The sequence below is a fragment of the Oryctolagus cuniculus genome, chromosome 6, assembly GCF_964237555.1.
Source record: "Oryctolagus cuniculus chromosome 6, mOryCun1.1, whole genome shotgun sequence".
NCBI lineage: Eukaryota > Metazoa > Chordata > Mammalia > Lagomorpha > Leporidae > Oryctolagus > Oryctolagus cuniculus.
Window position 1 is genome coordinate 73859589 of NC_091437.1, and position 26668 is coordinate 73886256.

Consider the following 26668-nt stretch of genomic DNA (forward strand, 5'->3'; position numbering starts at 1 on the left):
AAGAAGATTGAAAGGTTGGTGGCCTGGTACGGTCAGTTGAAGCTATGTATATCTGCTGAAAATTGCTTTGCAGCCTTTAAAAATGTGCAAGTACTACATCTTAATCTAAAACTCAAAAGTAAATTTTAAGAAAGACAGTGTTTTCTTGGGATATCCACAAATGGTGGAAATAAATAGTTCATCCCCTTCACGCCCTTTTAGAGAGTTATCCATTGTGACTCACTGCATTGTGTCATAGCAGTTAAGCTGTCACCTGTGATACCAACATCACACATGAGCCATACTTGGGAGTCCTGGATGCTCCACCTCCCAGTCATCTCCTGTTAAAATGCCTGGGAAAAAAGAAGAAGGTGACCCAAGCACCTGGACATCTGCCACCCAAATGGGAGACCTGGATAGAGTTCCTGACTCCTGATTTCAGCCTGTCCCAGCTCTGACAGTTGTAGTCAGTTGGTGAGTGATACAACAGATGGAATATCTTTCTGTCTGGAACTCTGCTCTTCAAATAAATAAATCTTTAAAAATGTTTTTCTAATATGTATATGTAAAAATAGAAACTATGATAAAAATATCATTTTCTTGGCTGTGGGAAAGTAGAAAACACTATCATTGAATCTCACATAAAGATACAACAAGATACATAACTGAAAAATTTGAGGAGCCTTTAAGATCATGTTCTAATAATCAAATATAATTGGAGTTACCATACGTAGAAAGTAGTCACTGATAGAAATAAGATTTGAAAGTGATTAAAGATTTTCCAAAATATAAAGATGTATTAACTCACAGAGTCAAAAATCTCAAACATTACAATCATAATAATCACAAAATTTAAACAGATATTAATGAAGAACAAGAAGAAAAGTATAAAATTACTGTGACCGCTGACATACTGAACGCTATCTTCTAAAGAGAACCTATAAAGCTTCAGTGTGATAGAAATGATGGAGCGTAAGTAAATGGACAACAAACATAAAGAATAAAAATGCCAGTTCTGCATCCAACAAAAGCATCCTTTCACAAAGTTAATTTCAGGAAAAACGGGAAACAATTTCTTATCAAAAGTTTACAAGGTAAGAGATAAAAATCTGCCTAAGAAAACATAAAGATAGAATGAAGTACACAAAGAAAAAAAGTGAATATGTGACCAAGTATAAATGAGTATTGATAATACAAACAAAAACTTTCATGCTTTGTTTAAGATAAATTCATGTGGAACTAAAATTCATGACAATTATATGGAATATGAGAGCAAATAGTATAAAACAAAATTCCAGTGGAAGGAGTGTATAGTAAAATTAATAACTTGCTTTAAGCAATCACAAACCAAAGATTAAATCTTTAGATTGACTAATAAAAGGAGAAGAAAATACAACTCACAAAATAACAGAGAAAAAGATTAGCTATCAACATGTGGTAAGCATCACCTAATTCCCCAAGTGCTGTCCTGGGGTAACAAGTCAGCGCAAAGACAGGGGCTTCTGTCTCTTCCTGAGCTGGAACACCCATTTTCCTTGCCTTTAAACATCAGAGCTCCTGCTTTTTGTGTCTTTAGTTTCCAGCACCTGCACTGGCCATTCACGAAAGTACTCATTTGCTTGGGCATTGGCCACCTATGCGGGAGATCATGATAGAATTTTTGGCTTCTGGCTTCAGCCTGGACCAATCCCAGCTGTTGTAGCCATTTGAGAGAATGAACCCATGGATGAATGAACCCATGGATGATGCTGTGGCATTTAAGATAGGAAATCCAGCTGTGGCGAAGCTGGTTAACGCCCTGGCCTGGGGCACCGGCATCCCATATGGGTGTTGGTTCGAGACCCAGCTGTTCCACTTCTGATCCAGCTCTCTGCTATGACCTGGGAATGCAGTAGAGGATGGCCCAGGTCCTTGGGCCCCTGCACCGGGGTGGGAGACCCAGAGGAAGCTCCTGGATCCTGGCTTCAGATCAGTGCAACTCCGGCCATTGTGGCCAATTAGGGAGTGAACCATCAGATGGAAGACCTCTCTCTTTCTGTCTCTCCTGTCTCTGTAACTCTGACTTTCAAATAAATAAATAAATCTTAAAAAAAAAAAAGAAAAATTTCAGTCTCTTCCTCTCTCCATAGCTCTGCCTTTCAAATGAATAAATAAATCTTTAAAACATTTTTAAAGTCTAACTCTTCTACAAAATGGTTGTACTTTCCATAGGTGAAAATTTCATTCTTGCCAGCACTTGATATGGTTGTCTTTAACAAATAGATCTTTTACTAGATAGGTGATGAGTTTTCATTGTGCTTTAATTTACAATTCTCTAATATGTAACTATATTGAGTATTTTTTTAAGATTTATTTATTCATTTGAAAGTCAGAATTACAGAGAGAGAGAAAGAGGCCTTCTAATTGCTTGTTCACTCTTCCAAATGGCTACAACAAAATGGCTGCAACAGCCAGGGCTGGACCAGGCCGAAGCCAAGAGCTTCCAAGCACGTTGGTCATCTTTTGCTGCTTTTCCTATGCCGTTAGCATGGAGCTGATCAGAAGGGGAGAAGCAGAACATGAACCAGCACCCACATGGGATGCCAGTGGTAGCAACTTTACTCAATTTGCCATAATGTAGGTTCCTATGTTGAGTATTTTTATGTACTTATTTGCTAAACATATGTTTTCTGTTGTGATGTGCCCATTCAACTATTGTGTTTATTATTTTATAACCTGTATCCAGGATCTAAATCATTAATCACATATGTGAAATACAAGCATATTCTTCATACATGTGGTATTGTCTTTCAAAATACAGGTCCTTAATTCTAATAAGGTCCAATTCAACCAATATTGTATATTATGGATTTCACTTTTGATGGAATATGAAAAACATCTTTGCTTGATTCAGGCATGTAAACATTTTCTCCTACATTTTTTTTTTTTTTTGTGTGTGTGTTTATAATGTGTTTATTTAAAGATTTTTTTTTTATCTTTTATTTAATGAATATAAATTTCCAAAGTACGACTCATGGGTTACAATGGCTTTCCCCCCCATACCGTCCCTCCCACCCACAACCCTCCCCTTTCCCACTCCCTCTCCCCTTCCATTCACATCAAGATTCATTTTCGATTATCTTAATATACAGAAGATCAGCTTAGTATACCTTAAGTAAGGATTTCAACAGTTTGTTCCCACACAGAAACATAAAGTGAGAAATAATAGATGATTTTTTTTTAAATCATGATGAAATCAGATCAGACCTATTGTCATGTTTAATCCCAGTGAGAGTCAAGTTGGGAATTGATAATTTCTTTTTTTTTTTTTTTTTTTTTTTTTTTACAGAAGATCAGTTTAGTGTACATTAAGTAAAGATTTCAATCGTTTGCACCCCCATAGGAACACAAAGTGAAATATACTGTTTGAGTACTCGTTATAGCATTAAGCCTCAGTGTACAGCACATTAAGGACAGAGATCCTACATGAGGAGTAAGTGCACAGTGACTCCTGTTGTTGACTTTACAAATTGACACTCCTGTTTATGGCATCAATAATCTCCCTATGCACCAGTCATGAGTTTCCAAGGCTATGGAAGCCCCTTGAGTTCTCCGACTCTTATCTTGTTTAGACAAGGTCATAGTCAAAGTGGAGGTTCTCTCCTCCCTTCAGAGAAAGGCACCTCCCTCTTTGAAGACCTGTTCTTTCCACTGGGATCTCACTCACAGAGATCTTTTTTGCCAGAGTGCCTTGGCTTTCCATGCCTGAAATACTCTCATGGGTTTTTCAGCCAGATCCGAGTGCCTTTAGGGCTGATTCTGAGGCCAGAGTGCTATTTAGGACATCTGCCATTCTATGAGTCTGCTGAGTATCTCACTTCCCATGTTGGATCACTCTCCCCTTTATTTATTCTATCGGTTAGTGTTAGCAGATACTAGACTTGTTTATGTGCTCCCTTTGACTCTTAGTCCTTTCATTATGATCAATTGTGAACTGAAATTGATCACTTGGAATAGTGAGATGGCATTGGCACATGCCACCTTGATGGGATTGAATTGGAATCCCCTGGTATGTTTCCAACTCTACCAATTGGGGCAAGTCAGCCCGAGCATGCCCCAAATTATACATCTCTTCCCTCTCTTATTCCCACTTTTATGTTTAACAGGGATCACATTTCAGTTAATTTTCAACACTTAAGAATAACTGTGTGATAATTACAGAATTAAACCAGTCATATTAAGTAGAACAGACAAAAAAAAAATACTATGAGGGATAATATATTAAGTTGTCCATTAGCAGTCAGGGCTATGCTGATCAAGTCACCATTTCCCATAGTGTCCATTTCACTTCAGGAGGTTTCCTTTTTGGTGTTCAGTCAGTTGTCACCGATCAGGGAGAACATATGGTATTTGTCCCTTTGGGACTGGCTTACTTCACTCAGCATGATGTGTTCCAGATTCCTCCATTTTGTTGCAAATGACTGGATTTCGTTGTTTCTTACTGCGGTATAGTATTCTAAAGAATACATATCCCATAATTTCTTTATCCAGTCTACCATTGATGGGCATTTAGGTTGGTTCCAGGTCTTAGCTATTGTGAATTGTGCTGCAATAAACATTAGGGTGCAGACTGCTTTTTTCTTTATCAATTTAAACTCCTTTGGGTAAATTCCAAGGAGTGGGATGGCTGGGTCGAACGGTAGGGTTATATTCAGGTTTCTGAGGAATCTCCAGACTGATTTCCATAGTGGCTTGACCAGTTTGCATTCCCACCAACAGTGGGTTAGTGTCCCTTTTTCCCCACATCCTCGCCAGCATCTGTTGTTGGTAGATTTCTGTATGTGAGCCATTCTAACCGGGGTGAGGTGAAACCTCATTGTGCTTTTGATTTGCATTTCCCTGATTGCTAGTGACCTTGAACATTTTTTCATGTGCCTGTTGGCCATTTGGATTTCCTCTTTTGAAAAATGTCTATTGAAGTCCTTGGCCCATCTCTTAAGTGGGTTGTTGGTTTTGTTTTTGTGGAGTTTCTTGATCTCTTTGTAGATTCTGGTTATTAACCCTTTATCTGTTGCATAGTTTGCAAATATTTTTTCCCATTCTGTTGGTTGTCTCTTCACTCTCCTGACTGTTTCTTTTGCAGTACAGAAACTTCTCAATTTGATGCAATCCCAATAGTTGATTTTGGCTTTGACTGTCTGTGCCTCCCGGGTCTTTTCCAGAAATTCTTTGCCTGTGCCAATATCTTGAAGGGTTTCTCCAATGTTCTCTAATAACTTAATGGTGTCAGGATGTAGATTTAGGTCTTTAATCCACGTTGAGTGGATTTTTGTGTAAGGTGTAAGGTAGGGGTCTTGCTTCATGCTTCTGCACGTGGAAATCCAGTTTTCCCAGCACCATTTATTGAATAGACTGTCCTTGCTCCAGGAATTAGTTTTAGATCCTTGATCAAATATAAGTTGGCTGTAGATGTTTGGATTGATTTCTGGTGTTTCAATTCTGTTCCATTGGTCTATCCATCTGTTTCTGTACCAGTACCATGCTGTTTTAATTACAACTGCCCTGTAGTATGTCCTGAAGTCTGGTATTGTGATGCCTCCGGCTTTGTTTTTGTTGTACAAGATTGCTTTAGCTATTCGAGGTCTCTTGTGCCTCCATATGAATTTCAGCATCATTTTTTCTAGATCTGCGAAGAATGTCTTTGGTATCTTGATTGGGATTGCATTGAATCTATAAATTGCTTTTGGGAGAATGGACATTTTGATGATGTTGATTCTTCCAATCCATGAGCATGGAAGATTTTTCCATTTTTTGGTATCCTCTTCTATTTCTTTCTTTAAGGTTTTGTAATTTTCATCGTAGAGATCTTTAACGTCCTTGGTTAAGTTTATTCCAAGGTATTTGATTGTTTTTGTAGCTATTGTGAATGGGATTGATCTTAGAAGTTCTTTCTCAGTCATGGCATTGCTTGTGTATACAAAGGCTGTTGATTTTTGTGCATTGATTTTATATCCTGCCACTTTGCCAAACTCCTCTATGAGTTCCAATAATCTCTTAGTATTCTCCTACATTTTCTTTGAGTGTTTCCATCTTTAGATTTTATCTTTAGTTCTATTAGCCATTTTGAGTTAGTTTTTGTAACTGATGGAAAGAATTTATTTTTGCAAATAGATATCAAACAGTTCTAGTACTATATGTTAAAAAGTTAGTAATATATGCAGTTAATTGCCTTTGACTTCTGTTGATCATAGATTGACCAAATATGTGTGAGTCTTTTCTTATATTTTCTTTTCTGTTTCATATATATTTATGCGAATAGGAAAGTAAGTATTTAAAAATTAGAGCAGGGTGGAGAGTATTTAGCTTAGTAGCTAAGACACTGGTTAAGATGCCCACGTCCCAGTTTTGGAGTACCCAGCTCCAGCTCCTGATTCTAAGCTTCCTGTTAATGCAGACACTTTGAGGCAGCAGAACTGAACCATGTATGAGACCTACATTGAATTCCCATGCCCTTGCATCAGTTCAGCCCAATTCTGGCCATGTAGATGGGGTAGATGAGAGTTTCTCTCACCCTTTTTCTGTGTGTCTTGCTCTGCTTCTCAAATAAATATATTTTTTAATTACAGCAGAGAACAAAATAAAAATTTAAAAATAAGATCACTTAAAAGCATATTGTTTCTTTTAAAATAGTAGTGAATGATTAAACACCCCAAGAACAGTGAAAACACAAAGATCCAAAGTAACTACAAAATAAGACAGCATAGAAGATCCCACAGATATTAGAAAGATACTAAGGACATGTTACAACAATTCTATATCACACCTTTGATAGTGGAGATAATATTTACAAATAGCATTTAAGATAGGAAATCCTGATAGCTCCTTATGTAGTAGAGAATGTGAATTCATAATTTAAAACCTTTCCACAAAGAGGTCTAGGTCCACTTACGCTGTGACACTCTGAATGCAAACACTTGAAGAAATAATAATGTTACACAAAATCTATCAGGAAGAAGATGAGTTTTGAGCAGGTGTGTAATTGAAGTCCCATCTACTGCACCATGGAATATGTTGTTGTGCTTGTGGCAAGGCTGTTTCCCTTGGGTTTTTCTGAACCCAAGCCTGAGCATGCAGGGTTCTAAGGGTGACTCGTTGCTAGGAGACTCTCAAAGTCCCTTTGAGTGACTGGCTGGAGGACTCCCCAGTGGCCTTGCTAAGTTCCATCAGAACTTCACTGGAGTCTAAGCAGCTTCCAGTCAACCTTGCTTTCCTCTTCCACTCCCTCCTCATTCAGATTCACACAGGCAGTGCAATCTGAGGGCTCTGTAAGCCCCTCCCAGGTCCTTCAGCATTTCCTCTCACAGGTGTTTCCTCTCATAAACTGCTGTGTGTCTGCTCCCTTCTGCTTCCTGCTGCAGAGAGAAATGCTTGGAGTAAAATGAGTGCTCGAGGAGCCATCTGAGGAAGCAGGTGTGTCTGTGCAGACGTAACTGTCTCATCATTGCCAGCTGCCAAAGAGGATATCACCCTGTCTGGTGTGTAGGGCACAGACAGTCCACAGAACACTTTGGTGATTTCGCTGCTGACAAACTCGGAAAATGTCACTATGGTAGGGGTGCTGTGGCAGATGAATGATTTTGTACTTGAAAAGTGGTGGCAGAAACACGTATGCAAGAACAGGGTAGTTATTGCTAAGTAGTGCTTAGTCAGAAAGACAACCAGGGAGAGTTGAAGGCTGCTGAAAGCAATAACAGATAAGTCGCAAGCCGCAGAACATTGGTAGCAACACATCTGGAGCTCTTGCCTCCTATAAAGGATGCACAGAGACTTCACTGTGAATCTCTGAACACTGGCAGTATTTGATCACTCACTCAAGATCTGTGTTAGAAATAAATCATGGCACTTTTGGAGAGAAGTTGAGACTGTGGCACTTGGGACAGGAACATTTGTATGGATGGCCTCTGCTACTCTCCTGTGCAATGCTAGGTAATGCAGAAGTGGCCCACACTCAGCTAGTAGGAGCTAGCACATCACTACAGAAGCCCCTGGATGGCAAAGCAATGAGTACTCCCTCAACATCTGCCATCATCTGTGCTCCTGGATATACGGCCAAACAGCAGGGCTACGTCCCAGCGTTGCCTGGATGGAGCTTGCTGAAGCAGCTGGTAGGGATAGAGGAGATTCTCCACCTATGCTGACATTCATTTCAGGAGCCAGAAAGAATGTCTGGGACAGATCTTGAGGGTGCCTATCAAAGAGGCCTGGAAGTGTGAGGATTCATTAACCTTGGAGTCCTTAACTGGGATACGGGCTCTATCATTATAGCAAGGATGTTGTGGGGTGGGAAAACTCATGGCTAAGGTAGCCCTTTGAAGCCTGAAAGTAATAGCCAATCCTCAGCAAAGAGGAACATCTGAATACCCCTCTTAGATAGCAGAAACTGAGGATGGAAGCACACTGGGTGTTAAGATGATGTACCAGAATGATGTTTCACAGGAGGTCCAGAGGATACACCATTCACCAAGGCCATCGGCCAATGTACTGGTGAGAGGGGCACCAGCTTCACTATGAAGTTTGGTGATAGCTGTCCTGTAGGTCAATGACAAAGGCAGGCAACTGCACAGGGCTGAGCTCATTAATATCCAGTAGGCTCCAAAATAAAGAAGCTTGTCTAAGAGTTCAGCTACCAGAAGCCAAGAGGTCACAATATCCATAATAGCTGGAAAGTTTGTGGTTACAGATGAAAAGGGTTGATCTGCAGGAAGCAGGTTGATTAGTAGACTCACTAGGAACAAAATAGCCAGTTAGCCAATAAGGCTGCTAGATGACACCTACAATGAGACAAAGAGAAAGAATGAAGGAACAAAATAAAATTTTCACATTGGGGAAATCTATGAATGGAGAAGTAACCAGATCCATTTGTATTAGTTTGCCGGACACTTGTATGTATAGGCATGTTTGTTTATTTCATAACCTAATATTAACTGGCTTGAACAGAATAAATGTATCATTTCATAGTTCTGGAAACTGGAAATCCAAAATTGGGGTATGGTAAGATTGGTTTCTTTTGAAGAATGGAACCTTGAGAGGAAAGATCTGTTGCAGGCTCCTGTCCTTGCCTTATGGATGGGTCTGTGTGTGTGTCTTTGTCCAAACGCTCCTTTGTGGTAAGGGCATCCAAAATGTAGTGGTATGGTCCACCCTCATTGTAACATGATTACCCCTGCACTTTATCTCAAAATAAGATCACATCTGTCATAATGGGAGTGTGGACTTCAACACAAAATTTGGAGAAACACAATTTAACCCATCACAATTTCATAGAACTTTGCATTTCCAGGATAGGTACATGCCATGATGAGGGTGCTAGGGACAAAAATGAGAAGACTTGAGGTCTTAACAAAGTGCACCTATTCTGAAGAAAGGGTCATAAGCAGAAATTTTCAGGACACATGGCCTGAATTCATGTAGACACCCAGAAAATCAGAATATCATCACAGCCTCTAAGTAACACATAGTGGTCTGGCTCGAGGCTGATTCATGCAGGCCCACTGTATCCATTGACTCAGGAGTATTAATTCCTCCAGTCGCCCAGTATGCAGCTGGAACTAAAGGATGTGCCAGGTTTGCTCTCGTGTCCCTGGCTTTCTGGAGCAAGGGCTACCACAGAGGTTATGAAAGTCTCAGAATCTACACTCAGTCCCAAGCTTCTGAGCTAAGGAAGACACACAGAAATATACAGATATTGGGAGAGAGGGCATTGGAGATCAATGACACAGAGACCCAGAGGATGCAGGGACAGTGTCTGCTCTCACACCTCTGTTTAACTCAATTGTCTTTCTCATGCAGAAGCAAGAAGGTTCCTTTAAAAGTTGTAGAGCAGGAATTGTAAAAAAATTTCCATAAGGGCCAGTTAATAAATACTTGAGGCTTTGTTGGCTATTTATGGACTTGGTGATATATTCTTTTTCTTTTTTGTTTTATATAATACTTTAAAAAGGTGAAAAATATGTCTAGTTTCTGGCTAAGAATATAAGGAGCTTTGAAGTGTTACTCCATACACACAGAAAAACAAAACAAAACAAAACAAAACAAAACAAACTTGAAGTAAAAGTAAGTAAAGTTCTCACACCTCATAGAACTGGTCATGTGGTTGAAAAGGCATAGCCTTCAAAATTGGAGATAAACAAGAGTTACAGAGCATCACAAATTATTGGGGCAGAAATTCACAAGTAGAAGCCTCTATGGGAAACAGTGCTGGGGTAGGAAACCCTAAACTGTACTGGAACATTGCTGGAGGTTCAATATGGATGTATGAGAGTTAAAAACTCCAGAGTTTTGGGGGTGGCACTGAGGCATAACGAGTTAAGGAACAACTTGCAACACTGGTGTCCATATTGGAGTGCTAGTTCAAGTCCCAGCTTCCCATCAAGCTTCCTGCCAGTACACCTGTCAAGGCAGCAGATGATTGCCCCAGTCCATGGGTTCTTGCCACCCATGCGGAATACCTAGATGGAATCTCTGGCTGTTGATTACAGCCTGACTCAGTCCTGGTTCTGTGGCCTTTTGAGGAGTGACTCAGTGTATGGAAAATCTCCTTCTCACTCTGCTTTTCTGTTTTTCTTCTCTCTTTGCTCTTCCTCTCAAATACATAAATCTTAAAGACAAAAAAAGAGAAAAAACTCAAGGTTTTCACTCTTCAGATACCTTTACACTCTGTGAGATTTACCTCTAAGCCACCTATAAGTTTCTTCTAGCGGAGATCAGAGAAGAAAAATCTTTGTGCTTCTATTTAGCTCACAGTTTTGAAGATTGGAAGTGCAACACTGGGCAGCTGCATCCGTTTGGCCTCTGATAGGGACCCTCTTTGTTGCATCATGTAACAGTGGATGGCATCATGGTGGGAGTGCTTGTCTTGAGGAAGCCAGAGAGTCAGGGTCAGCTCAGTCTTTTATCATAATTCACGCTTGTTGGAATTTACATGGAGATCCCATGAAAACTGCCTTAGTCCACCCAAGAACTGTGCCTCAGAGATGTGTTGACCTACCACTAAAGTTGCTCCACTTCATCACATGAATCCTTGGGGTACAAAACTCATTCAAACCACAGCACATCCAGGGCATTCTGTGTTTCTTATCAAGACTTATTTATAAAAGAAACTATTTCATCAGAGCAAAAGAAACAGGGGACTTCCCAGTTCCATCCCCTTTTAGCCTTAATGTCTCACCTATGGGAATAGAGGGAGGACTGAGAGGCCATGTGAAGGTCACAGTCCAAGGTCAAAGACTCAGTAAAAGACAGACTAATCACAGGACGAAGGAAGGTTTTTCTCTCTCCTTCCCCTTCTTGCCCACCCTGTCAGTTGCGTTCTTGTATAATAACTGGATCACAACTGAGAGTATTGTCCTTCTCTGAACTTATTTAAGAAATTGCTAGGGAAACTCAAAAACGGTAAGTAGGCAAAAGTAAGAACACCTGAGGATATTTTAGCTGCTGACACCTGCAGCTATGGCAAACAGTAAACACAGCCTAAATTCCAGCCACATGCATATAATTTCCAGTTTCAACAAAACTTCAGCACACACTATAAAACAAACCCAGTTGGAAGACACAGAGTACCAGGATCAGTCTCTTATATGGTGGGGATTTGGTCTTATCACATTGGATATCATTTATGTGCTAAGGGCCTAAACTGATAAAGCAGGCAACATACAATAATAGGCCTTGTGAGCACAGAGATGGAAACTCCAACAAAGGAGTGCAGGGAAATGTTGGAGATTAAAAAAAGCTGTGGTGATATAATTAAAAATGCCTTCCATTACAAAATATACAGAGAACCCTTATGCTTAACACTAAGCATAAAACCAACCCAATTATAACATGAGCCAAAGATATTGGCAAATATTGCATCAAAGAAAAATATAGATGGTAAACAAACATATAAAAAGGTTTAGGTCACATGAACCAAAAAAGGTATATTTAATTAAATTAGCAGTTTGAATTTGTGAGCAATATTTATCTAAAAGCCAATAAAACAGAGCTCTTAATAAATTTTCCCATGAAGACATACAATATGTATACACACATAACATACAAGGTAGAAAAATAAAGCAGTTTCAGTAATAGCTTCTGAATATCTTTAGCTGTTTTATCTTAAAAAATATTACCCTCAATCTATTAGAATTACTTCCTGCAGTTAGTAATTTGAATTAATCTAAGTTGGAATCTTTAGTACATTATTGGCTTTATCTGCTTGCAGAACTGTCCCAAGTATTGTATACAATAGAGTCAGGGGAAAAGAGGGTCCTTTGGAACCTAAAAGAGGACACGTTTAAACACGGAACCAACAAGGTTTTAACTCCATGAGCAGTATATCTGATTTTTAGTGTTTGGAGAATACAAAATTGTGGGTGACAAAAGGCTTCAAATAGCCATCTTTAAAGTTAAAAACTCATTAACCAACAAGACAAGACACTTCCTACTCCACACAATATTTTTAGAAGCATCTGTAGGATTTTACATAATAGGCCAGTCTATTACATTGGTTTTCAATGTGGAAATCCAGGGTTTCAACAGAAGTCAGTTTATGAAGAGCCCCAGCAACTCTGCTAGCCAAGAGTTGGGTCACTAGAAACAGAACTGACCTGGAGTTGAAGGACTCTCAGGTCAGAGCCACAGACCTTGTTGGCTTTAAGCTGAAAAGCCCATCACTGGGCCCAGCCTCCAAAAGCAACCACTGATATTGAGGGGATGGCCAAATACGGTCAGTAACATTGCAGGCAGAACTGTAAATTTCCTATAAGAGATGCCACCTGCCTTCACATGGTAAGCTTCCCTCTAGGCCAGCTGGGTAATAGAAGTCAACATTTTCTAAGGAAGTTCATATCTCCCTTATGATGTACCGCATGTGAAGAGACAGATAAGCCTGGACCTCATACCTGGCCAGACCTTAAAGCCAACCTCATTCATATAAAGCCCCCTTCTGTCAGTTTCTATTTGCCTCTAAATGGGAAAAGTTGCTCATGGTCTAGTCAGCACCTTTTTTAGGTCCTCTAATGACTCTGTCCTTCATTTTAAACCCTGTGAGTTTAAACTCCTTGTTCATTTTCTCTAGACTTGAAACTGAAATTCTAGATGGCCATGCACATGAAACCTTGGATGGAAGCAGTTTCTGCAAGCTGGCACTGCATCCCCCTGGAGAAGTCACCTCCTGCTGAGAAGCCGCCTGCTGCATGAACCATGTCTTGACTCCATTCCCAATAAGGCCCCTTTTTAGCATGAAGCAGCCAGAGCAGTCATCTCCCAGTTCCCCTAACAGAAGTTATGGTTCATTCTTTGGGGCAGGGGGAGGGAATGTGAGGAGTCAGATGAGTTAATAGGCAGTCAGTGGAAAGTGAGTGTGGAAAATGTTCTCTCCAAAAGTTATCTTTAGCAGGGTCAGAAGTACCTGCCTGCCTGCCTGCCAACTCTTTGGGAGCTTCCAGTCTTATCGTCAGCAAGTAGTGGTGACTCCACCCTTCTGAGCTCCCAGTTTACTGTAAAACAAATTAGGTATCCTGCCCTTGTGATGGCTCTTTTGGTTTATGAGCAAACCAGACAGCGTAAAAGATTGCAAATTAGGTCTTTTGATGGGTTTTGTCCCCAGCTTGTAACTGAATGTCAATCCGACTGTCAAATTTTTTGTCTTTCATTTATTTATTTATTTATTTATTTATTCAAAATTGTGCTTAAGAACCCCAGAGCCACACAGCCCTTCAGGTTTTGCCTCTCTTGGAAGCCCCCTCCATGCCACTCTGGATAGGTCTCTGACTCTAATAAATCTAGCTTTTAAATCTTAAAAAAAAGGTTTACACCATCATCTATCATCAGGGAAGCGCAAACAAAATGAAGAATGAAAGATGATATTACACAACTATTAGAGCAACCCAAATCCAGAACACCAACAACAGCAACAGAAACTCTCATTCATTGCTGGCTAGAATTAAACATCATACAGACAAGTTGGAATAATTTGAGGTAAATACACTCTTACCAGATGATTCAGTAATCATGCTCCTTTGTGTTTGCTGCAAAGAGTAGAAAAGGTATATCCAAACAAAAGTTAGCACTTGGATGCTTACAGTAGCATTATTTAGAATCCCTGTAATTGAAAACAACCACAATATCCTAAAGCAAGTGAGGGGATAACTAAACTGTAGCATACATAGACAATGGAATATTATTCAAAAAGAACAGTAAATGAGCTACCAAGCCATGGAGAGGCATAGAGGAAACCTTTTAAGAGTTTTTTATTTGGAAGAGAGAAATAGAGAGCAAGTTCCCATCTGCTGGTTCACTCCCCAGTTGTCTGCAATGGCTTTGAGCAAGGCCAGGAGCTGAAACTAGAAAATGGCAATTCATCCAAGTCTCTCACGTGAGTGATGACAACCTGAGCACTGGAGCATCAACATTAATTCCAAAGCTATGCATTAGCAGGAAATTAGAGGCAGGAACAGAATCAGGTACTGAGCCTAGGTACTCTAATATGGCACATAGGTGGCATGGAAGAATCTTAAATTCATACATGTATTATTATTAAGTGAAAGAAGGCAATTTCAAAGACATATACTTTATGTACATTTTTTCTATAAAAATAAAAGCTTAGGACACAGAAAAAACATCAATGGCTGTCAGGGATTAGAGATGAGAGAGGTTTAATAGGTGGAAAACAGGATTTTTAGGACAGTGAAACCATTCTGTATGAGGTACTAGTTGAGACACATCATTGTACATTTGTCAAACACAAAACACAATATGCATTGTACTTTGTACAATATGTACAATATGCATACAGTACGCATCACTAAAGTATACTCTAATCTAAATGATAAGGTTTCATTAATAATCTATCAATATTATCTCATAGAATGCAATAAATATACCACACTGATGCAACATGTTAATAAGTGGGAAAATTTGCGGGATTCCAGAGTATATTGAAATTCTTAGTATTTTGTATTCATTTTTATGTAAACTTAATATACCTTTAAAAAACCAAACTCTGTTAATTAAAAAATATAAAAGCCATTTGTTTTGTTCACAGCTTTTCTAAGCAGGTGGTAGGCCACATTTGGTCTTTCTATAGATTCTGGCTGACTTCACCAGAGAGACTTTTGTGCCAGATGGAGTCTCCTTGCTGGAGTACTTTGATAAGGTCAGGTACGTGGTCCATGGCCATTAATTTGGCAAGGGTTCCCTTTCCTGTTCTCTGATTAACAGCAGTTTTTATTCATGTGGGATGAACACTGTTACTGTCAATTGAACTCAAGGTTCTGTTTACTCTTCTACCTCATCATAATACAGGGAGAAGAGTTGGGCCATCTGGCCATCCCAAAGGACATCTCTCAAACCCATTACATTGACAGCATCCTGATGCTGGATGATGAGCAAGGAACTGAATGGTGCACTGGTGGCCCTAGAAAAGCAGCACGGACTGACACTGGCTGCACAGGGAGAGGTACAGCACACACCTGAGATCCTGGAAAGACCACAATCAGAGCATCAAGGCCTCTGAAACACATCTCTGGGGGAGTTCTTGGGAAATAGGTCACATGACCACATGATGCAGTGTACCCGTTCAGCTAGAATTGCACAAGGTCCTGTCAAACTTGGTGAACAGCTATGAGGTCCATGAGGAACATGGCACATCCCAGATGGACAACAGTAGAGGACACACATATATGGCATAAGCAGAGACTCCAGGCCCCTTTCCCCAGTTCCACTACCCAGCTCACACCTGTGGTATACAAAGGTCGGGTTCTCATAGAGTTGACCAAAAGAGAAGGAAAGCTCCCTGTACTTACTGCAGATGGACTGACTTGTGTGGGGGTGTAAACTGATATGGAAGGGATGCTTTACAGTGACATGCAGAGGTGACCCTGAAAGACAGCAAGACAGGAGTCTTCTCTTGGGCAGAGCTGTGAGAAGAGTGTCTGTTCAGCCTCTCCTATGGAAAAAAGTGTCAGAGGTGGGACTCTATGGAGATTTCTTGGCAGTAGCCAATTACTTGACCATCTTATTGGGTCTAGAAGGAAAACTTGTGTGGAATTCAGATTTCTCCTCAAAGGAGTAAATGCCAGCTACAACCAGCTCTCTCCCATTTTATATTGTATACATTTTTCATAATAAACTTATCTTATGTTTGAAATTGTCTTGGCTTCTGCTTCTCAGAGATCCTGGATTAACTAAAACAGCAAAAACAACACATCTCCACGTGGTTTACTGAAGTCATCAAAGTCTGGATACCAACCCCTAACAGGAGCAGAATAAAAACGCACAAGGATTAAATATCACCAAAAAGATGTTGTCAAATCTTTAAGCCATATGATATTTAACATTGACACACAAAGAAATTTCACCCTAAACTTGTGAAGAAGACAAAAATTCCAACACTCACTGTTTCTATTTACTACAGTACTTGTTGTTACTGAAAATGCAATAAGGCAGAACAAGCATGAAGTAATAGGATTGGGAGGGATTGTAAAATAAAAGTCTACTAGTAGGAGACATGACTGTCTACATAGAAAATCTATATGAATTGATAAAAATTAGAATAGTAAGTCAATTTAGGGGCAGGCACTGTGGCATAGTGTGTAAAGCCACCACCTGTAGTGTCGGCATCCCATATGGGTGCCGGTTCAAGTCCTGGCTGCTCTAATTCCAATCCAGCTCTCTATTATGGCCTGGGAAAGCAATAGAAGACAGCCCAAGTCCTTGGGCCCCTGAACCCACATGGGAGACCTGGAAGAGACTCCTGGCTCCTGGCTTCAGATTGGCCTAGCTCTGGCCTTTGCAGCCATCTGGGGAGTGAACCAGTGGATGGAAGACCTCTCTCTCTCCCTCTCTCTGACTCTGACTCTCTGTAACTCTGCCTTTCAAATAAATAAATGAATCTAAAAAAAAAAAAAAAAAAACAAAAACTCATAAGTAATTTTAATCTACTATAGCATATCAACATACAGAACTCAGTTGTATTTATAGGCTATGGAATAGGACTTGAGAAAATAATTTTTAAATTACCATTTACAATATCATGAAAAATACACTAATTAGACATTAACAAGATTTTGTGATATAGTTATACTGAAAACATTGGTGAAAAGGATCAAAGTGAAAATGGTTAGGTATATATCTTTTTCATAGATTGGAAGAATCATTATTGTTAAACTGTCTAGTGTCCCAGAATTGATTTTAAAATCAATGGAACCACAATCAAAATCCACAGGGTTTTTTTATTTTTTTGGTGAAAGTTCACAATGTGTCTTACAATTTGTATAGTAATGAGGGTAATTAGAAGGGATCCCTAAAATTAATCTTGAAGGACAGAATTGAGTTTGAGGACTTATACCTACTTATTTCGAGAAAGCCCTAAAGCTACAATAATCAAGAGCTGCAGCACAGATATAAATACAGACATATTTCTCAATGAAGTATCTGTACAGTCCAAAAAGAGACCTGAATATATATTGTCTATTGGCTTTTCTCAAAATGGTCAAACTAATTCATAAGGAAAAAGATTATCTTCTTAATAATTCCTTATAAACACTCCATTGTCATATGACCTGTTTATTCTACACAGGGGTATTTATCCAAGATAAATGAAAGCATATGTTCACAGAGAGGTTGGTGCATGCCAGTGTATGCATAAAAACCAAAGGTTAGAATTACTCCCATGCTCATATCTGTGTTTGCAAGTCAATCAACACAAAGTGGCTATCCTGTCATGAACTGCTGTTAAGCAAGGAGAAGTAACAGAACACTGAAATGCATGACCGGAAGACTCTAAAATTTTATGCTGCTTCAAGGAAGCCAGGCTCAGCAGATTACATATCAAATTGTACCAGATATGTAATGTCTACAGCATGCAAATTAATGCATAACCACTGAGGTTAGGGCAGTGGATCCTGGGGTTAGACATGGGTGACATTTACTGACAGACACAAGAGAAGCCTTTAGAATCATGGCAGGATTTATTTTCTTGGAGATGGGCACCCTGGGTTCTAGTCCCGGTAAGGGTGCCGGATTCTGTCCCAGCTGCTCCTCTTCAAGTCCAGCTCTCTGCTGTGGCCCGGGAAGGCAGTGGAGGATGGCCCAAGTGCTTGGGCCCTGCACCCACATGGGAGACCAGGAGGAAGCACCTGGCTCCTGGCTCCTGGCTCCTGGCTTTGGATCGGTGCAGCACTGGCTGTAGCGGCCATCTGGGGAGTGAACCAATGGAAGGAAGACCTTTCTCTCTGTATCTCCCTCACTGTCTCACTCTGCCTGTCAAAAAAAAAAAAAAAAAGTAATCTGTATTGTCTTAATGGAGATGTGGTTCAAGAATGTACATATTTTTCCAAATTAAAGGAACTTTACTTATTTTAATTTTGTTGTGTGCAAATTTCTTTTTTATTTAAGGTATATAAATTTCATAAATAGATTTAGGAGCACAGTGATAATTATTACCGTCATAGTCTCCCTCCCACCCATGCTTCCATGCTTCCCTCCCCTTTCTTTCTTCCTCCCACCCATGCTTCCCTCCCCTTTCTTTCTTATTTCCTCTGCTAATTTTTACAATGATCTGTGTAAAGGTGAGCACATATGCCCAACAAGTCCTTGTGCTAAACAATTAGACTAAATAGAATTCAAGAGTCTCCTAATGGAGAATTTCAAATGCCCAGAATACAGTAAAGTATCACTGCCATCCCTGAAACTAAGAGACAGCAGCAGGAACAGAAGACAGTCACTACATAACCACAGAGATGGGTGAAATAATCTGGTAAGACAGCCATGGAACAAACAGCACAATGGAGGAAAGAGAAGGCTTGCTAGCAAGTGCTACTGGGTTTCTGTACTGAATAAGTGAGCTTTGTACTGTACAGAAAGATTAACTCAAAATGAATCATAACCACTGATGTAAATGCTGACACTATAAAACTAAGAGGAAAAAAAGTAAGAGTAAATTTTCGAAACTTTAGGTATGATATCAAAACACACACAAAAAAAGAACTTTTAGGTTTTGGGGTGGGTGTCGTGGTGCTGTGGGTCAAGCTGCTGCTTGAAACACCAGTATCCCACACCGGAGTGCTAGTTTGAGTCCTGGCTCTATTTGGATCCAACTCCCTGCTGGAAAGCAGCAGATGATGGCTCAAGTACTTTGGTTCCTGCCACCCATGTGGGAGACTCAGCTAGTGTTCCAGAATCCCGGCTTCAGTTTGGCCCAGGCCATGCCATTATAGCCATTTGGGGAGTGGACCAGCAGATGGAAGATTTCTTTCTCTCTCATTTTCTCTCTGTCACTCTGCCTTTCAAATGGATAAATCAGTAAATCTTTTGTAAAAGGAAATGAACCAATGTTGACTTGCAAAGAGTAAAATCAACAAATTGAAAAAATAATACATAAGAGAAAATAATTTCAAAACATGTATTTTAAAAGGGACTTGTATTCAGAATCCCCTCAATAAATAATTCTTTCAGCTCATTCATGTAAATAAAGTACAACTGAAACAGGTAAAAGATGTGAATAAACATTTCTCAAAAATATTTACCAAATGATCACTAAATATATGAAGTTACTCAATACAATTAGTTATTAAAGAAATGCAAATATAAACCCCAGTGATATACTGCATTATTCCAAGTAAGATAGCTAAAATCAACAGTCAACAATGATGAGGAGGTTGAGAAATGGAACCTCATCCATTGCTGTGTGACTTCCCTGGCTGCAAGCTACAAAAGCTCAGGAAACACATGCTTCAGAGAAGTAACCCCATAAAGTTAGAAAATACATACTGAATAATCATAGACAGCAAAAAGAGAAACACAAATCCTGGAGAGGTGTTTTGCTTCCCAGAGTTGAAAGATTATATTATTTAAAGTGTCCATGTTTGACACAAAATATTATTCAATTCCAATGTTCAGAACAGGAGAAAGAGAGTAGATTAGTGGCTGTCTGGGCTTGAACAAGGGTGGTAGAGGATAAGGGGAATGTTAATGTCCCTTAATGGAACAGCATTTTTTTAGAGTTACGAAAAGTGGTGCTTAATTTTAAAGATTTATTTATTTGAGAGTCAGAGTTAGAGAGAGGGAGAGACAGACAGAGACAGACAGACATCTGCTAGTTCACTCTCCAACTGGCCACAATGGCTGGAGCTGGGCTGATGCAAAGCCAGGAGCCAGAAGCTTCTTCTGGGTCTTCCACATGGGTGCAGGGGCCTAAGCACTTGGTCAGTCTTCTACTGCTTTCCCAGGCTCATTAGAAGAGAGCTGGATTGGAAGACGAGCACCTGGGACACGGACTGGAGCCCATATGGGATGTCAGCAACACAAGCGTAGGTTTAACCTGCTACACCACCCCACCTGCCCCCCAAAATGTTTTAATATTAGATTGTGATAATAGTTGCACAGCTCCAATATATATAGTATAGTAAATAGTATAGTAAACTAATTTGTCTATTTGAAATGAGGAGACTTGAGGATCTGGGAATTAGACTTGAATAAAGCTGTAAAAAAACACAAATAGAAATTATAGAACTGAAAAATCCAATAATTAAAATGCAAATCTCATTGCATTGTCTCAAGAGTAAAGTGGATATTTCAAAAGATAGAATCAGTAAATACAAGTACAAATCAATTTATCTAATCTGATCAAGAGAAAGTAGTTTTCTTAAAAAGAAAATTGTTTTTAAAAAAACTGTTGAAATCTTTACTTAATGTATGCTAAACTGATCTTCTGTATATAAAGAGAATCGAAAATGAATCTTGATGTGAATGGAAGGGGAGAGGGAGTGGGAAAGGGGAGGGTTGCGGGTGGGAGGGACGTTATGGGGCGGGGGGGATCCATTGTAATCCATAAGCTGTACTTTGGAAATTTATATGCATTAAATAAAAGTTAAAAAAACTGTTTTCTGAGACTTTTGGGACAACAGCAACAGAGCTAATTTGATATCATTGGTCTAACAGAAGGAGAAGAGAGAGTTGTTAAAAGTATTTGAAGAAATAATGATGGAAAATTCCAGAGTTTGATGAAAAACCTACCTACAAATGCATGAAGACAACTAAACCCCAAATACACACAAAGAATTCACACTAACACATATCATAACTAAACTTCAGAAAGCTAAAGCAAATTTTTAAAATCTTTGTAAGTAAACAAAGATTATTAATAAGGATCATCAATTTAAATGATGTCCTGAAGAGACTTGAAGACCAGAGTAAATGGTACAGTGCTTTTGAAATTCTAATAAGTAAATAAACAAAAACTACTTTTAACCATAAAGTTGTATTTGGAGAGAGCACCCTTCAGAGAAATAAAAAGGGAAATAAAGACGTTCTTAGAGAAATAAAATTAAGAGAATTTTTTGCGAATAACCCAGTCTTTTAAAAAAATGGCTAGTGATGTTTTCTAACAAGAAAAGGAACATTGTAAAGCATTCGAATTTCCTATAGAAGGGGAGGACATGGCAATAGTTCTAAAATATAATTAAACATACAAGAATAACTCAGTTCTCAAGAGTTATTTAAATCTTGTTTTTTTTTTAAGATTTATTTGAAAGGCAGAGTTAGAAAAAGAGTGTGTGTGGGGAGAGAGAGAGAGAGAGAGAGAGATTGATTCCATGCAGTGAATCACTCCCCAAATGGCTTCAGCACCTGGAGCTGGGACAACAGGAAGTCAGGATCCAGAAGTTTCTTCAGGGTCTCCTAGGTGGGCACTGGGCCCCAAGTACCTGGGCCTTTTTCTGCTGCTTTCCCAGGTGCATTAGCAGGGAGCTGGATTGAAAGTGGAGCAGCTGGGGCTCGAACCTGGGCCTATATGGGATGCCATCGCTACAGGCAGCGGCTTTACTTGCTGCACCATAGTGCCAGCCCCAAAGACTTGTCTGAATCTTTTTAACACATCTCATGTCATGCTCAGTGTGCACAGAAGTTATGTAAGAAATGATGTGTCTCACTGGTGGCGTGGTAAAATGTGAACATGGTAGACTGAAACCTCAAGCAGGAATATTTTTAAAGCCTAGAACAAACACTAAAAAACAAGATAAAGTGATATATGAAAAGCCCCTGAATAAATCAAGATAAAACCCCCTAAATAAATCAAGATATGAAGTCCTACCTAAATGTTTAAATATACCAAAGGAAGGTAAGAAAAGAAACAAACTGACAAGAAAGGATGTAACATATTTAAGCCCTTGCATATCAACAATTGAATTTAGGCTGGCGCTGTGGCTCATTAGGCTAATCCTCCGCCTGCGGCGCCAGCACCCTGGGTTCTAGTCCTGATTGGGGCGCCGAATTCTGTCCCAGTTGCTCCTTTTCCAGTCCAGCTCTCTGTTGTGGCCCTGGAGTACAGTGGAGGATGGCCCAAGTGCTTGGGCCCTGCACCCGCATGGGAGACCAGGATAAGTACCTGACTCCTGGCTTCAGTTCGGCACAGCGCGCCCGTGGCAGCGACCACTTAGGGAGTGAACCAACTGAAAAAAGGAAGACCTTTCTCTCTGTCTCTCTCTCATTGTCTAACTCTGCCTGTCAAAAAAAAATTGAATTTAAATAATCAAAGTACAGGAATTAAAAGACTTGTAGTAAGTTTAAAAGTCATGATCCACCACTTTTCGGCCTCCTGGGTAAGATCAAGTGTAAAAGCCATGATCTATTAATATGCTATCTACAAGAAATTAACAAAGTACAAGACAGTGTGTTGAAAGAAAAATAATTGGGAAAAGGTAAACTGTTCAAGCATTCATTTTTTACAAGGGCTGGCATGGCTCTATTAATATGAGATAACATGGAGTCCAAGACCTTGTAAGCAGGAAGAGTGTCAGGTCAGATAGCTCTAGTTCCTGAGGAGCAGGTGAGACGGGTCCAGGCCATGACACCACCTTGCCCCCAACCCCAGCCCAGAGTGGACATGCCGAGCAGCAGGGGGCTCCAGGGCATGCCTGTGGATGGCTGCAGTCGGTCCCAGGCTCACCAGCCATTGAGGGAGGGGAGAGCAGTTTTCAGGAACGTACCCCTTCCCTGTGCCCCCTCGCCATGGCCCCGCCAGGCCGGCAAAGGCTGCCCTGCCCCCCTGGCTCTCAGGCGGCTCTCAGGCTGAGTGACTGTGAGGGCTGCCAGGGACCCAAGGCAGTTGAAGGGGAAGGGTTTTTTCTCCCTTCTGCGGTGGTAGGGGTGGGCAAAGTGCCATCACCAACCTTCCAGGAGAGGTCGGGTAGCACTGCTGGTGTCAGGCGGGGTTAGATTAAATTTTCTATGCAAGGAAATGATGCCACCACAGCCTTGGTAAAATTTGAAGGCCTGAGTTTCAAAGTTCTGAGCACTGTGCTCACTGAAGCTGGTTAGCCAGGAAAGGCATGGAAAGTGCTGCATCTCCATGTGCTTGACATTTCCTGGGTTTTGCACCCCAAGGCAGGCATGCCAGAGAGAGAAGCCTGGTAATGCACTTCATTGGTTGCTGGACACTCGACCTCTGCACCTGGATTCTGGAGTCTTTCAGGCAACCTACCCTCCATCCCTCCCTCTGTGACTTCTCGTGTTTCTAATTGAACTCCCCAGATTATGTGCGTAATAAATAATGTATGATCTTGGAGTAGATTCTCGATCTCTGAGTTTCATATGTCTCACCTGTAGAATTGTCATTTTTGGGGTGTTGGAAATGTGTATTGTGTGGAGCAAACATTACATGCTTCAGAAATAGGAACAACTACTGTTTTTACCCCAGAATTTCACCTTATTTTGAAAAGAAACGTGATACTAATTATAGTGAGTTGGATATAGTTTTATTTTTATCATTTGTACCTAATGATCATATAACAGAATTATAGCTTCGCCTGTTGTGCACGTAGGCATATGCGTGTTGTTAGCAGACATGAAGAGTCTATCTCCAGCTTTAAGCTGGAGTTGCTCCAAGAGAAAACAGCTAAATGAGACGGATAAGGTATAATTCTCTCAGGAAACTGCCTCCATGAGATGCACTTTGTCTGGGCTTTTACAGCAGGAGTTAGGGAAGAGTCCTGGATGTAGACAAGCTGCAGGAGGACTCTTCCTGCTCACACAATTGGCATCTTAGTGGATCCTGTAACTAAAGCTCTGACTCAGTCTGGTTTCTTGCAGCTTTCCTGGTTTGTGGTAGCCTCACAGCTGTGAGTACAGTGTTGCAAGATGAGCTTGCCCCGAACATCCTCTGAAAAACAACTTCTGTTGACTAGACTGTTTCAGATTTTCTGGCTCCCATATATGTGCCTCCCTCTTGCCTAAATCTTCCATTCTTCCTCATAATATCAACTATCAACATGTTTGTATTTGAGGGCAGGCATTGTGGTTTAGTGGGTTAAGCTGCCTCCTGCAACACTGGCATGGCATATGAGTGCTGGTTCAAGTCCCTGCTGCTCCACTTCCCATCTAACTCCCTGCTAATGCTCTTGGGAAAACAGTAACAGATGGCCCACTTGTTTGAGCCCCTGCTGCCCACTTGGGAGACAGGGATGGCTTCAGATTGACCACCCAGCCAGAGCCATTGCAGCCATTTGGGGAGGGAACCAGAGGATGGACGATATTCTCCCTCTCTCTCTCTCTCTCTCTCTTTTTCTCTTCCCACCCTCAAAAAAAGAAAAGAAAACAAAACAGAACCAAAAAAAAAATAATAAAAACCTTGTCAGGACCAGACAACAGGACTTACTGATGGCTGTAGACACTCATCCCTATCCTTCTCATTCCATTAACAGAGGAGAGTTCACCTTTTTTTAAAAAAAAAAAAAAAAGAAAAAAAGATTTATTTAAAAGAGTTACAGAGAGAGAGAGAGAGAGAGAGAAAGAGAGAGAGAGAGAGAGAGAGAGGTCTTCTATCCACTGGTTCACTCCCCAAATGGCAGCAATGGCCGGAGTTGCACCAATCAGGAGCCTGGAACTTCTTCTGGGTCGCCCATGTGGCTGCAGGGGTCTGAGGACGTGGGCCATCTTCCGTTGCCTTCCCAGGTGCATTAACAGGGAGCTGGATTGGAAGTGGAGCTGCCAGGACTCAAACTAGCGCCTATATGGGTTGCCCCCATGTGGGATGCTAGCGCTGCAGGCCAGGGCTTTAACCCTCTGAGCCACATCATCAACCCCATTTTTTTAATAAGTGCTTGTGTGTTATTCTACACGGAAATGATAGCCTACCATAAGACAAACCTCATGAAATTTAAAATAATTAAAATTACCGAGCATATTTTCTGACTGTAATGAAATTAAACAAAATCAATGAAAGAAAGACAACAGGAAAATCTCCAATTAGAAAGCAAGCAGTAACCTTCTAAATAATCCATGGGTTAAAATGGAAGTCTCAAAGGAAATTCTTAACATGCAAAATACTAGTTGAAATAGAAATGTAAGATAATAAAATATGTATAGATAGCAATTTTTTTCCAAATTGGTATATATATTTAATACTACCAAGATTGGTATATTATATAGGTATGATTATTAAAAAATTATATATAGGGGTGGCCATTTCACCACTTAATGTGAATAAAACACATTCCATGTCGAAAGTTCCAAAGATGGAGTCTTAGCTTTGCTTTTGATTCTAGTTTCCTGCTAATATGCAGCAGGTAATGGCTCAATTACCTGGATCTCTGTACCCACATAGGAGACCCATATTGAAATCTGGGCTCTTGGCTTTAGCCTGGTTCAGCCCCAGTGTTGTGGGCATTTGGAAAGTGGAACAGCAGATTGAATCTCCATATTTTTCTCTCTCTCTGCCTTCCAAAATTGAAATGAAAAATATAGAAATAGCTAAGGAGTAGACTTGGAGTAAATAAAACAGCTTTAAAAGAGAAGAATACAGAGGAAGGAGTTGCTATACCTCATACCGAGTCTTATTGTATATCTGTGAAAGTCAAGAGAATATGATATTGCTGAGGACTACACATGCAGATCACTAGAACAGAATGTAGACCCTAGAAATAGCTTCCACACGAGTATGAACAACTGATTTTCAACCGTGTGCTAAGCCAATTAATCAAGACAAAATAGTCTTTTCATTAGCATAGTAAATCAAATAAATTAATATTATAAGCAAACTAACCTTATATGAAATAAATTAAAAACGGGATCACAAAATTTAGAGTAACAAGTAAAAACATAATATTTAGAGAAAAAAAAAACAAAATCTTTGCGATCTAAGACTACTAAGTCTTAACTTTGACTTCAGAAGTGTAATCCATAAACAAACATCGATAAACTGGACTTCCACGCAATTAAAACTTCCGTTCTCTAAAAGTTCCAGTTACTGTGTTAAAGCTAACTGGCAGATTGATAAAAAATTACAAACTATGAATCCAACACATAACTTATATCTAGAATACAAATTACCTTAGAAAATTAATGGAAATTTTGCACTTTTTTTTTTTTAATTTATTTGACAAGGTAGAGTTAAGGACAGTGAGAGAGAGAGACAGAAAGGTCTTCCTTCCACTGGTTCACTCCCCAAATAGTTGCTACAGCTGGCGCTGCACTGATCTGAAGCCAGGAGCCAGGTGCTTCTTCTTGTTCTCCCATGTGGGCACAGGGGCCCAAGCACTTGGGCCACCCTCCACTGCCCTCCTGGGCCACAGCAGAGAGCTGGCCTGGAAGAGGAGCAACCGGGACTAGAACTCAGTGCCCATATGGGATGCCAGCGTCACAGGCAGAGGATTAGCCAAGTGGCCCATGGTTGCAC

The 26668-nt window shown here is 40.2% G+C and overlaps 1 long non-coding RNA gene across 1 annotated transcript; it reads left to right on the top strand.

Moving 5' to 3' along the window:
* The first annotated feature begins 291 nt into the window (after positions 1 to 291).
* LOC103348013 (uncharacterized) lies at positions 292 to 16089 on the top strand. Its single transcript, XR_007918600.2, has 4 exons — positions 292 to 453; positions 13073 to 13974; positions 15041 to 15156; positions 15301 to 16089. It is a non-coding gene; the product is annotated as an uncharacterized lncRNA (long non-coding RNA).
* The last annotated feature ends 10579 nt before the right edge of the window (positions 16090 to 26668 follow it).